Below are 14504 nucleotides of genomic sequence, written 5' to 3'. Positions count from 1 at the left end.
TCCAGCGCTTCGACAACACACGCCTCAAGATCCCCAAGGTCACGGACAAGGCCATCATCTCCGCGTTTTCTGACGGCGTCCGCGACGTCAAGATGAAGGAAGAGCTGGCTATCCATGAGGAGCTTTGCACATCTCAGGAGCAGTTCAACCTGGCGACCAAGTGCGCAAGAGCTGAGGAGGGGCGCCTCTCTCTCCTTGAGCTGCCAGCTGCAGGAGTGGAGGAGAAGAAGGCCAAGGCCAAGGACGTGAAGCGCAAAGAGGCAGTGGTGCTCGCAGTAGAGCCCGACACCAAGCGAGGCAGAGATCACCTCGAGTCGTCCAAGAACGGCCGTCCGTTCTGCGCCTTCCACAACCTGAACACCCACAACACCAGCGACTGTCAAGAGTTCAGAGCCATACAGGAAGGACGCTTCGGTCAATGCCCCGAGCGTAACGACCGGGGCTACGGCCACGGAGGAGGACGCGGAGGAGGATGCTGGGACGACCGTGGCCCGCGCCAGGAGTGGCGCGACCGGCCTCGTGAGGATCGCTGGCAGGACCAATCTCATGAGGGCGCCTAGAGGGACCCGCCTCGTGAGGATCGCCCCCAGGGCAACGCTGGTCTTCCCCCGTTGCCGCCACCAAGAAGGAATGACTACCACCACTAGGACGAGGGGGCTGGGGGCTTCCAGGAGCCGCATGCGATCGCTTGCATCTTGGGCGGTGCTTAGGCCCTAGCCTCTCAGCGCATCTTCAAATAGTTCGCTCGCGAGGTGAACGCGGCGCTCCCCAAGCTCGACGCCACGTGCCCGCTCAGGTGGTCCCAATGCGCCATCACCTTCAACTCGGCCGACCAGCTCAAGTGCGCAGCCACCGCTGGTGCACTCCCTATGCTGTGTTCCCCATTCATCAGCAACATGCAAGTCACCAAGACTCTCATCGACGGCGGAGCAGGGCTCAACGTCCTATCCATCGACACGTTCGACAACCTCCAAGTGCCCTATGAGCAGCTCCAGCCAACCAAGCCTTTCTCAGGAGTGACTGACGGTTCCACCACACCGATAGGGCAAGTCCGCCTGCCTGTCACCTTCGGGGAGCGCAAGAACTACCGCACCGAGCTCATCGACTTCGACATCGCGCATATCCGCCCGCCGTACAATGCCATCCTTGGGTATCCAGCCCTGGCCAAGTTCATGGCAGTCATTCACCACGGCTACAATGTTCTCAAGATGCCAGGAAGCAGAGGAATCATCATGATCCCATGTGAAGAAAGGGATGCGGTGTGCTCCCTTGAGCGCGCCTTCCAAGCTGCAGCAATCGACAACCCTAACAGCAGAAGTGAAGGCCCTCTGGAGACCACCCCCAAGAAGAAGCAGCCGCGCCGCGCAGGACCCCAAGAAGATGGCGGCACGTCAGGAGCCTCGTCGGGATGAGCGCCCGCTCCAGGGGCGCCTCCCTCCATCGCATAGGAAAGCACACCCGGCGCCCTCCTCGGGCAGGGCTCGGGGGCTCTCTTCTGGAGAGCCTCAGACCTTGCCAACCTCACAAGGGAGGCGCTTGGGCACCACTTGGAAGTGTGCTTCACGGCACACTTTCCTCAGGAGAGCACAGGTCGAGGAGTGCCGACCACCCAGGAGTTCATCACAAAGACCACCCAAGAGCTACAAGACGCGAGAGCCATGCGCGGCGACAGCCGCTCACCGAGTGCGGCTCACCATCCAGGCGAAGGTGTTGAATTGCGCGTCTGCATCAACATCCCAAGGCTCAACAAGGCCGCGTCTCAGGAAGGCTTCTGGCCATCACGTGCGGGCCGCTGTGAGGGTCCACCACACAGCTACGTTTGCATGCCCTTCCGCTTGCCGAGTGTGGCGTCGGCCTATCAGCGCAACGTGCGGCAAGTCCTGGCGGCTCAGGAGGCCAGGTTCCACGCCGTTCAGGAGGAGATGGGGACGGTCTCCAGGAAACCTCCTGAGCCCCCTAAGCCTCCCGAGGCTCAGGGTCCCGGTGGTTTATGAGGAGACATTCCTTCAACGCGAGGCTTCGGCTGCACCAACTCTACTTCGTCTACAGAACCAGGTGACATATTCCAAGTTCATTTAAGCTAGGAGCGCCCCTCGGGCTGCATTATTCTCAGGCCACACGGGTCTGTCCCTGTGGCATGTATCCCTTTTGCTTAAGTCTTTAGCTTACCTTGCTGGGGGCGCCCTCGGGCTGCATCATCCCCAAGCCGCTCGGGCCAGACCCAGTGGCATGTATCTTCCTGCATTTACCCAAGTCGATCTGCTCTTCATGCTTAACCTGCCGACGGCTATCGCCTGCTTGGTTGCCGCCCGCTGCGGGTCTGTTTATCCTATGCAACCCGCTTGCACGTTAAAAGGGGAGCTCCTGAGCATCGCGACTCAAGAGCTCTTACTGGCTCTCCAGCCCTCACCCCCTGGCCTTGACCACTTCATCGCGACTTGGCATACCAGTGGCGGCTGAGCTCGCTCGAGGGCCGCTGCTTACATCTAACCGCCTTGCAGGGACATACAGTCACCAAGACTCAAGACCAGGCGCAACTCGCCTTGAGGTAGGGCCTCGTGAGTCCCGCGCTGGCTCATGAGTGCCCAGATACACCTCGCAGCCCTGCCGTGCAAGCCACATGTCAGGGTGGGGCTGTACACGCCCCAGGGGCTCCTCCCGGAGGGGGTCCCCATCCCATGCCCAAGTGGAAGCTCCATGCTTCGCGCTGGCTATCGACACTGCCGAGGAGCGGCTATGCTCGTGCACAAGCAGAAGCACTATGCTCCGCGCTGGTGATAAACAACTCAGGGTGACCCCACGGTCGTGCCAACCTCAAGGAGCCCACAGCTCAGCGCCTAGCCTCACCACGACGCCTCCCCTCGGGAAAGTCGTGCGAGGGGGCTGGGCACGGGGGCTGTGCTCGGGTCATGCCCAAGTGCACGCCACCCAACCAGGTCCCCGGGACCTGGGCGTCGCGCGCCCCTCCCGAGGCCTCAGCGAGGGCAGGTATGGAAATTGTTTGAACGTCAAGGGGGACTCCTGAGCATCGCGACTCAGGAGCCTAACTGGTCATGTAGCCCCTCAATCCTTGGTCCGTCCTGGTCTCCGGTCGGCCCAATGGCGGTTGAGGTGTGCACGGGGCCGGGCTCTGCCAATGTAGAACATTAATCTATCCTCGTGAACTCTCCCTATATGATGTTCGCACGTCAAGGGGGACTCCTGAGTGTCGCAACTCTGGAGCCTAACTGTTCACGTAGCCCCTCACTCCTTGGACCGTCCTGGTCTCCGGTCGGCCCAATGACGGTTGAGGTATGCGCGGGGCTAGGCTCTGCCGACGCAGAACAAAGCAAATAGGAAGGAAAACGCGAAATCTCGAAGAAAATATTACAAGCATATTGTTCTCACAATACCAAATGAAAAGTCTAAACGCCTCCACGAGGCCTGATGTATGTCACAGGAATGAAATGAGAAGAATAGGTCACCCCTAGATGTCGCCGTCGCCTGCGGAAGGTGTTGGGGAACGTAGTAATTTCAAAATTTTCCTACGCACACGCAAGATCATGGTGATGCACAGCAACGAGAGGGGAGAGTGTTGTCTACGTACCCACGCAGACCGACTGCGGAAGCGTTGACACAATGTAGAGGAAGTAGTCGTACGTCTTCCCGACCCGACCGATCCAAGCACCGTTACTCCGGCACCTCCGAGTTCTTAGCACACGTTCAGCTCGATGACGATCCCCGGGCTCCGATCCAGCAAAGCGTCGGGGAAGAGTTCCGTCAGCACGACGGCGTGGTGACGATCTTGATGTTCTACCGTCGCAGGGCTTCGCCTAAGCACCGCTACAATATGATCGAGGTGGAATATGGTGGCAGGGGGCACCGCACACGGCTAAGGAACGATCTCAAGGATCAACATGTGTGTCTAGAGGTGCCCCCCTGCCTCCGTATATAAAGGATCCAAGGGGGAGGGTCTGGCCGGCCAAGGAGGGTGCGCCAGGAGAGTCCTACTCCCTCTGGGAGTAGGATTCCCCCCCCCAATCCTAGTTGGAATAGGATTCCTTAAGGGGGGGAAGAGAGAGAGGGGGGCCGGCCACCTCTCCTAGTCCTAATAGGACTAGGGGAGGGGGGAGGCGCGCGGCCACCTTGGGCTGCCCCTTTCTCCTTTCCACTAAAGCCCACTAAGGCCCATATAGTTCCCGGGGGGTTCCGGTAACCTCCCGGTACTCCGGTAAAATCCCGATTTCACCGGGAATACTTCCGATATCCAAACATAGGCTTCCAATATATCAATATTTATGTCTCGACCATTTCGAGACTCCTCGTCATGTCCGTGATCACATCCGGGACTCCAAACTAACTTCGGTACGTCAAAATGCATAAACTCATAATAACTGTCATCGTAACGTTAAGCGTGTGGACCCTACGGTTCAAGAATAATGCAGACATGACTAAGACACATCTCCGGTCAATAACCAATAGCGGGACCTGGATGCCCATATTGGCTCCTACATATTCCACGAAGATCTTTATCGGTCAGACCGCATAACAACATACGTTGTTCCCTTTGTCATCGGTATGTTACTTGCCCGAGATTCGATCGTCGGTATCCAATACCTAGTTCAATCTCATCACCGGCAAGTCTCTTTACTCGTTCTGTAATACATCATCCCGCAACTAACTCATTAGTTGCAATGCTTGCAAGGCTTATGTGATGTGCATTACCGAGAGGGCCCAGAGATACCTCTCCGACAATTGGAGTGACAAATCCTACTCTCGAAATATGCCAACCCAACATCTACCATTGGAGACACCTGTAGAGCTCCTTTATAATCACCCTTTTACGTTGTGACGTTTGGTAGCACACAAAGTGTTCCTCAGGCAAACGGGAGTTGCATAATCTCATAGTCATAGGAACATGTATAAGTCATGAAGAAAAGCAATAGCAACATACTAAACGATCGGGTGCTAAGCTAACGGAATGGGTCATGTCAATCACATCATTCTCCTAATGATGTGATCCCATTAATCAAATGACAACCCATGTCAATGGCTAGGAAACTTAACCATCTTTGATCAATGAGCTAGTCAAGTAGAGGCATACTAGTGACACTCTGTTTGTCTATGTATTCACACATGTATTATGTTTCCGGTTAATACAATTCTAGCATGAATAATAAACATTTATCATGATATAAGGAAATAAATAATAACTTTATTATTGCCTCTAGGGCATATTTCCTTCAATCTCCCACTTGCACTAGAGTCAATAATCTAGATCACATCACCATGTGATTAACATCGATAGTTCACATCATCATGTGATTAACACCCATAGTTCACATCGCCATGTGACCAACACCCAAAGGGTTTACTAGATTCAGTAATTTAGTTCACATCGCTATGTGATTAACACCCAAAGAGTACTAAGGTGTGATCATGTTTTGCCTGTGAGAGAATCTTAGTCAACGGGTCTTTCACATTCAGATCCGTTATGTATTTTGCAATTTTCTATGTCTACAATGCTCTGCACGGAGCTACTCTAGCTAATTGCTCCCACTTTCAATATGTATCTAGATCGAGACTTAGAGTCATCCAGATCAGTGTCAAAATTTGCATCGACGTAACCCTTTACAACGAACCTTTTTGTCACGTCCATAATCGAGAAACATATCCTTATTTCACTAAGGATAGTTCTGACCGCTGTCCAGTGATCTGCTCCTAGATCACTATTGTACTCCCTTGCGAAATCAGTGCAGGGTATACAATAGATCTGGTATACAACATGACATACTTTATAGAACCTATGACCAAGGCATAGGGAATGACTTTCATTCTCTTTCTATCTTCTGCCGTGGTCGGGCTTTGAGTCTTACTCAACTTCACACCTTGTAACACAGGCAAGAAACTTTTTCTTTGACTGTTCCATTTTGAACTACTTCAAAATTTTGTCAAGGTATGTACTCATTGAAAAAACTTATCAAGCATCTTGATCTATCTCTATAGATCTTGATACTCAATATGTAAGCAGCTTCACCGAGGTCTTTCTTTGAAAAACTCCTTTCAAACACTCCTTTATGCTTTGCAGAATAATTCTACATTATTTCCGATCAACAATATGTCATTCACATATACTTATCAGAAATGTTGTAGTGCTCCCACTCACTTTCTTGTAAATACAGGCTTCTCCGAAAGTCTGTATAAAACCAAATGCTTTGATCACACTATCAAAGCATTTATTCCAACTCCGAGAGGCTTGCACCAGTCCATAAATGGATCGCTGGAGCTTGCACACTTTGTTAGCTCCCTTTGGATCGACAAAAACCTTCCGGTTGCATCATATACAACTCTTCTTCCAGAAATCCATTCAGGAATGCAGTTTTGACATCCATCTGCCAAATTTCATAATCATAAAATGCGGCAATTGCTAACATGATTCTGACAGACTTAAGCATCGCTACGGGTGAGAAGGTCTCATCGTAGTCAACCCCTTGAACTTGTCGAAAACCTTTTGCGACAAGTCGAGCTTTGTAGACAGTAACATTACCATCAGCGTCAGTCTTCTTCTTGAAGATCCATTTATTTTCAATTGCTTGCCGATCATCGGGCAAGTCAACCAAAGTCCATACTTTGTTCTCATACATGGATGCCATCTCAGATTTCATGGCTTCAAGCCATTTTGCAGAATCTGGGCTCACCATCGCTTCTTCATAGTTCGTAGGTTCATCATGATCTAGCAGCATGATTTCCAGAACAGGATTACCGTACCACTCTGGTGCGGATCTCGCTCTGGTTGATCTACGAGGTTCAGTATTATCTTGTCCTGAAGTTTCATGATCATCATCATTAGCTTCCTCACTAATTGGTATAGATGTCGCAGAAACAATTTTCTGTGATGTACTATTTTCCAATAAGCGAACAGGTACAGTTACCTCGTCAAGTTCTACTTTCCTCCCACTCACTTCTTTCGAGAGAAACTCCTTCTCTAGAAAGGATCCATTCTTAGCAACAAATATCTTGCCTTCGGATCTGTGATAGAAGGTGTACCCAACAGTCTCCTTTGGGTATCCTATGAAGACACATTTCTCCGATTTGGGTTCGAGCTTATCAGGTTGAAGCTTTTTCACATAAGCATCGCAGCCCCAAACTTTAAGAAACGACAACTTTGGTTTCTTGCCAAACCACAGTTCATAAGGCGTCGTCTCAACGGATTTTGATGGTGCCCTATTTAACGTGAATGTGGCCGTCTCTAAAGCATAACCCCAAAACGATAGCGGTAAATCAGTAAGAGACATCATAGATCGCACCATATCTAATAAAGTACGATTACGACGTTTGGACACACCATTACGCTGTCGTGTTCCGGGTGGCGTGAGTAGTGAAACTATTTCACATTGTTTTTAACTGAAGGCCAAACTCGTAACTCAAATACTCTTCTCTACGATCAGATCGTAGAAACTTTATTTTCTTGTTACGATGATTTTTCACTTCACTCTGAAATTCTTTGAACTTTTCAAATGTTTCAGACTTATGTTTCATCAAGTAGATATACTCATATCTGTGAAGATCAGAAAATAATGATACTTGTCGCGAGCCTCAATATTCATCGGACCACATACATCAGTATGTATGATTTCCAACAAATCTGTTGCTTGCTCCATTGTTCCGAAGAACAGACTCTTAGTCATCTTGCCCATGAGGCATGGTTCGCAAGCATCAACTGATTCATAATCAAGTGATTCCAAAAGCCCATCAGCATGGAGTTTCTTCATGCGCTTTACACCAATATGACCTAAACGGCAGTGCTACAAATAAGTTGCACTATCATTATTAACTTTGCATCTTTTGGTTTCAATATTATGATTATGTGTATCACTACGATCGAGATCCAACGAACTATTTTCATTGGGTGTGTAACCATATAAGGTTTTATTCATATAAACAGAACAACAATTTATTCTCTTACTTAAATGAATAACCGTATTACAATAAACATGATCAAATCATATTCATGCTCAACGCAAACACCAAATAACACTTATTTAGGTTCAACACTAATCTCGAAATTATAGGGAGTGTGCGATGATGATCATATCAATCTTGGAACCACTTCCAACACACATCGTCACTTCACCCTTAACTAGTCTCTATTTATTCTGCAAGTACCGTTTCGAGTTACTAATCTTAGCAACTGAACTAGTATCAAATACTGAGGGTTTGCTATAAACACTAGTAAAGTACACATCAATAACATGTATATCAAATATACTTATGTTCACTTTGCCATCCTTCTTATCCGCCAATCACTTGGGGTAGTTCCGCTTCCAGTGACTAGTACCTTTGCAGTAGAAGCACTTAGTCTCAGGCTTAGGACCAGACTTGGGCTTCTTCACTTGAGCAGCAACTTGCTTGTTGTTCTTCTTGAAGTTCCCCTTCTTCCCTCTGCCCTTTTCTTGAAACTAGTGATCTTGTCAACCATCAACACTTGATGTTTTTCTTGATTTCTACCTTCGTTGATTTCAGCATCACGAAGAGCTTGGGAGTTGTTTCCGTTATCCCTTGCATATTATAGTTCATCACGAAGTTCTACTAACTTGGTGATGGTGACTAGAGAATTCTGTCAATCACTATCTTATCTGGAAGATTAACTCCCACTTGATTCAAGCGATTGTAGTACCCAGACAATCTGAGCACATGCTCACTAGTTGAGCGATTCTCCTCCATCTTTTAGCTATAGAACTTGTTGGAGACTTCATATCTCTCAACTCGGGTATTTGCTTGAAATATTAACTTCAACTCCTGGAACATCTCATATGGTCCATGACGTTCAAAACGTCTTTGAAGTCCCGATTCTAAGCCTTTAAGCATGGTGCACTTAAACTATCAAGTAGTCATCATATTGAGCCAGCCAAACGTTCATAACGTCTGCATCTGCTCCTGCAATAGGTCTGTCACCTAGCGGTGCATCAAGGACATAATTCTTCTGTGCAGCAATGAGGATAAACCTTAGATCACGGATCCAATCCACATCATTGCTACTAACATCTTTCAACACAATTTTCTCTAGGAACATATCAAAATAAACATATGAAAGCAACAACGCGAGCTATTGATCTACAACATAGATATGCTAATACTACCAGTACTAAGTTCATGATAAATTAAAGTTCAATTAATCATATTACTTAAGAACTCCCGCTTAGATAGACATCCCTCTAATCCTCTAAGTGATCACGTGATCCAAATCAACTAAACCATAACCGATCATCACGTGAGATGGAGTAGTTTTCAATGGTGAACATCGTTATGTTGATCATATCTACTATATGATTCACGCTCGACCTTTCGGTCTCCGTGTTCCGAGGCCATATCTGCATATGCTAGGCTCGTCAAGTTTAACCTGAGTATTCTGCGTGTGCAAAACTGGCTTGCACCCGTTGTAGATGGACGTAGAGCTTATCACACCCGATCATCACGTGGTGTCTGGGCACGACGAACTTTGGCAACGGTGCATACTCAGGGAGAACACTTCTTGATAATTTAGTGAGAGATCATCTTATAATGCTACCGTCAATCAAAGCAAGATAAGATGCATAAAAAGATAAACATCACATGCAATCAATATAAGTGATATGATATGGCCATCATCATCTAGTGCTTGTGATCTCCATCTCCGAAGCACCGTCATGATCACCATCGTCACCGGCGCGACACCTTGATCTCCATCGTAGCATCGTTGTCGTCTCGCCAATCTTATGCTTCCACGACTATCGCTACCGCTTAGTGATAAAGTAAAGCATTACATCGCGATTGCATTGCATACAATAAAGCGACAACCATATGGCTCCTGCCAGTTGCCGGTAACTCGGTTACAAAACATGATCATCTCATACAATAAAGTTCAGCATCATGCCTTGACCATATCACATCACAACATGCCCTGCAAAAACAAGTTAGACGTCCTCTACTTTGTTGTTGCAAGTTTTACGTGGCTGCTACGGGCTTAAGCAAGAACCAATCTCACCTACGCATCAAAACCACAACGATAGTTTGTCAAATAGACTCTGTTTTAACCTTCGCAAGGACCGGGCGTAGCCACAATCGGTTCAACTAAAGTTGGAGAGACAGTCGCCCGCAAGCCACCTATGTGCAAAGCACGTCGGGGGAACTGGTCTCGCGTAAGCGTACGCGTAATGTTGGTCCGGGTCGTCTCGTCCAACAATACCGTCGAACCAAAGTATGACATGCTGGTAGGCAGTATGACTTATATCGCCCACAACTCACTTGTGTTCTACTCGTGCATATAACATCAAACCGTAAAACCTAGGCTCGGATGCCACTGTTGGGGAACGTAGTAATTTCAAAATTTTCCTACGCACACGCAAGATCATGGTGATGCACAGCAACGAGAGGGGAGAGTGTTGTCTACGTACCCACGCAGACCGACTGCGGAAGCGTTGACACAACATAGAGGAAGTAGTCGTACGTCTTCCCGATCCGACCGATCCAAGCACTGTTACTCCGGCACCTCCGAGTTCTTAGCACACGTTCAGCTCGATGACGATCCCCGGGCTCCGATCCAGCAAAGCGTCGGGGAAGAGTTCCGTCAGCACGACGGCGTGGTGACGATCTTGATGTTCTACCGTCGCAGGGCTTCGCCTAAGCACCGCTACAATATGATCGAGGTGGAATATGGTGGCAGGGGGCACCGCACACGGCTAAGGAACGATCTCAAGGATCAACATGTGTGTCTAGAGGTGCCCCCCTGCCTCCGTATATAAAGGATCCAAGGGGGAGGGTCTGGCCGGCCAAGGAGGGTGCGCCAGGAGAGTCCTACTCCCTCTGGGAGTAGGATTCCCCCCCCCCCCCAATCCTAGTTGGAATAGGATTCCTTAAGGAGGGGAGAGAGAGGGGGGCCGGCCACCTCTCCTAGTCCTAATAGGACTAGGGGAGGGGGGAGGCGCGCGGCCACCTTGGGCTGCCCCTTTCTCCTTTCCACTAAAGCCCACTAAGGCCCATATAGTTCCCGGGGGGTTCCGGTAACCTCCCGGTACTCCGGTAAAATCCCGATTTCACCCGGAATACTTCCGATATCCAAACATAGGCTTCCAATATATCAATCTTTATGTCTCGACCATTTCGAGACTCCTCATCATGTCCGTGATCACATCCGGGACTCCGAACTAACTTCGGTACATCAAAATGCATAAACTCATAATAACTGTCCTCGTAACGTTAAGCGTGCGAACCCTACGGTTCGAGAATAATGCAGACATGACTGAGACACATCTCCGGTCAATAACCAATAGCGGGACCTGGATGCCCATATTGGCTCCTACATATTCCACGAAGATCTTTATCGGTCAGACCGCATAACAACATACGTTGTTCCCTTTGTCATCGGTATGTTACTTGCCCGAGATTCGATCGTCGGTATCCAATACCTAGTTCAATCTCGTCACCGGCAAGTCTCTTTACTCGTTCTGTAATACATCATCCCGCAACTAACTCATTAGTTGCAATGCTTGCAAGGCTTATGTGATGTGCATTACTGAGACGGCCTAGAGATACCTCTCCGACAATTGGAGTGACAAATCCTACTCTCGAAATACGCCAACCCAACATCTACCATTGGAGACACCTGTAGAGCTCCTTTATAATCACCCTTTTACGTTGTGACGTTTGGTAGCACACAAAGTGTTCCTCAGGAAAACGGGAGTTGCATAATCTCATAGTCATAGGAACATGTATAAGTCATGAAGAAAAGCAATAGCAACATACTAAACGATTGGGTGCTAAGCTAATGGAATGGGTCATGTCAATCACATCATTCTCCTAATGATGTGATCCCGTTAATCAAATGACAACCCATGTCAATGGCTAGGAAACTTAACCATCTTTGATCAATGAGCTAGTCAAGTAGAGGCATACTAGTGACACTCTGTTTGTCTATGTATTCACACATGTATTATGTTTCTGGTTAATACAATTCTAGCATGAATAATAACCATTTATCATGATATAAGGAAATAAATAATAACTTTATTATTGCCTCTAGGGCATATTTCCTTCAGAAGGTACTCCCCTGTGGGCGACGATACTCTCACCTTCACCACCAGCCGCAGGATCCGCGGCATCGCCAGACAGAGGATCGGAGACAAAGCCGCGGAACTTCCCCAGCAAAGCCTCCACTTGACCTTGAACAGCTACGGCGGTGGCTTCGCAGAGGTCTTCAGCTACAGGCTCCAGCAGCTCGTCAAGGCGGGCGTTGGGGTCGTGGAGGTGCAGATGGCTGAGGACGCGAGTCAGTGCGGCTGAAGACAGAACGTGAGCTTCTGCCTCCGCCATGGGACCGAGGCCCTCAACGACCTCCTCAAGCGCCTTCATCATGAGAAGAAGTAGCTGTGCAGGGCCGTCCTCGTCAGTGTCCAGCGGCTTCTCCAGGCCATGCTCGCAGAGTGTCCTCAGCGCCTTGCGAGATCTCTTCTCAAGATCAGCGAAGGCCACACGGTCTTCGGCCAGGACTCGTGCCTTGGCGTTAATATCGGCCTCCCTCGCCCCCATATTCTGCTCCAACTCTTCCAACCGGTTGCGCTCGGCAGCCTGCTTCTTCCCCAGCTCCGCCAGCTCAGCATCACGGTTCTTGATGGCTTCCTCCCGGGCCTTCATCTCCTTCTCCTCTACTTGGCGGCGGCGTACCTCTTCAGCGTGCTTCTCGCGCGGGCTCTGCAACTCGCCCTCCAGCACTTGGCAGCGGTCACGGGCGGCCTTGGCATCTTTCAGCGCCACCTCACGATTGGCTGCACCACCGACAGCTCCTTGCTTCTCCCTCTTAGAAGCCGCAACAGCCTGGCCCAGTGCCACGCGTACCGCCAGGTCAGAATGAAGCGAGCCGAAGGCCAACTCCAGACACCCGGCCACCAGGCGCGGATGGGCAAGCTTGGCATCCACCATAACCCACTTGGATCGAATGTTGTCGTCCCTCTTCCCGGTGCTTGAGATCGAGTTGGCCTTGACGGACGCAACGAAGTTGCCGCATCCAGAGATGTGACCCTCGTTGACACGGAGGAAGAAGACATGGCGTAGGAGTGCCACGGACGGCATCACGCCCAGGTACGCCTCACAGTAGTAGGCAAAGATGGACAAGAGGAGGATAGAGTTGGGATGGAGATGCAACGCTCGCAGCCCATAGTGGTCGAGGACTTCATAGAAGAAATCAGAGAAGGGAGGAACCAACCCGCCGGCAACTCTGCTCGAAAAGAAGGGAAAGAAGGTGCTCCCCTCAGGCTCCGGCTCGTCGGAGGCAAGCCGGAGCTCCATCTTCCCCCACTCGTTGCTCTCTCCCTCCGTCAGCAGGCGCACGGAGGCAAGGCTCTTCTCCGTGACAGTAGGCGCCTCAAGAGCGGGCTATTACCAAGCCGGACCAAGGAAGCCTTGACCTTGCGCGGCGCCATGGGCGGCAGATGCAGAGCAAGGCCGGAGCAGATCTGTAGGTAGCGGCGGCAAAGAGCGAAAAAGGGGATCTGGAGCAAGGCAAGGAAGAAGCAATGAAGCCAAGTGCCACCCGCGCCAACCTTTTGTCAAGTCAAGCAGTTGCCGAGGCAACGTGGGGAAGAGGAGACGCCCGCGTCCAATCAACCGCCACGCGTCAACCGAGGCCGCAGGCTTTGGGGGCCTGCGGTGCTCCAAACTTGACCCTTGGCTTTGCCGTGAAGCCAAGCCCGAGCGCACCTTGGGCCCGGGGGCTACTGTCGGCGTTCTGGGAACGGGGGTCCCCAGACTTGCCTGCCTGCGGCCCGCGGCGTGGCCAAGCAGCAGGCCATACGACCCAACTAGGCACCCAAGACCCTCGTGAGGGGCCAAGCCTCGCGAGGCGGACGATGCAAGACCTCCTCTGGAGTGGCCTAGCTAGGCAGGCTCACGAGGAGCGGAGATATCAAGGCGAGGCGAACCTCACGAGGCTCTCGTTTCATGAGCCATGACGATCGACACCAGGCGGGTGCCAGCACGCGCAGCGTCCTTGTTTCCCCTTTGGTGCAAAGGAGGCAAGCGCAGCCGCGGGGTACCGAGGCCTCAGGCAAAGGTTGCCATTTCGGTGCAACGAGACCAAGACCAGGCGGACGGCAAGGCAGAGGTCATCGTGGAACCCAAGATAGCGTCACCCCTGAGCCTTTCACAAGCGAAGACCCCTTTTGTCAGGATAGCTTGTACTAGCTGTCCCCCTTCAAATAAGCCCGCCATTGTTGGCTCCCTTCCCGCTCAATATTTGGGAAGAGGACCAGGGCCTCTATAAATAGGACTAGCCACCACCATAGTAGGGAGATCGGATCCGAGCTTGGGGGCTGATCTAAGCTTGAGGAGAGATCTCATCAGACCCAGAGATACACACAAGTCCGAAAGCACAAGAACACCTCAACCTCAGGAGGCTGTTCTTCCCTAGTATTGTTCATCGTCAGCCCAAGAGGCAATCCACGACCACCACACTGGAGTAGGGTATTACACCACAATGATAGCCCGAACCAGTA

This window comes from Triticum urartu, chromosome 6A (assembly GCF_056163025.1).
Source record: "Triticum urartu cultivar PI428250 chromosome 6A, HENAU_Tu73, whole genome shotgun sequence".
In the NCBI taxonomy this organism is placed as follows: Eukaryota; Viridiplantae; Streptophyta; class Magnoliopsida; order Poales; family Poaceae; genus Triticum; species Triticum urartu.
Note: the sequence above shows the minus strand (reverse complement) of the source record.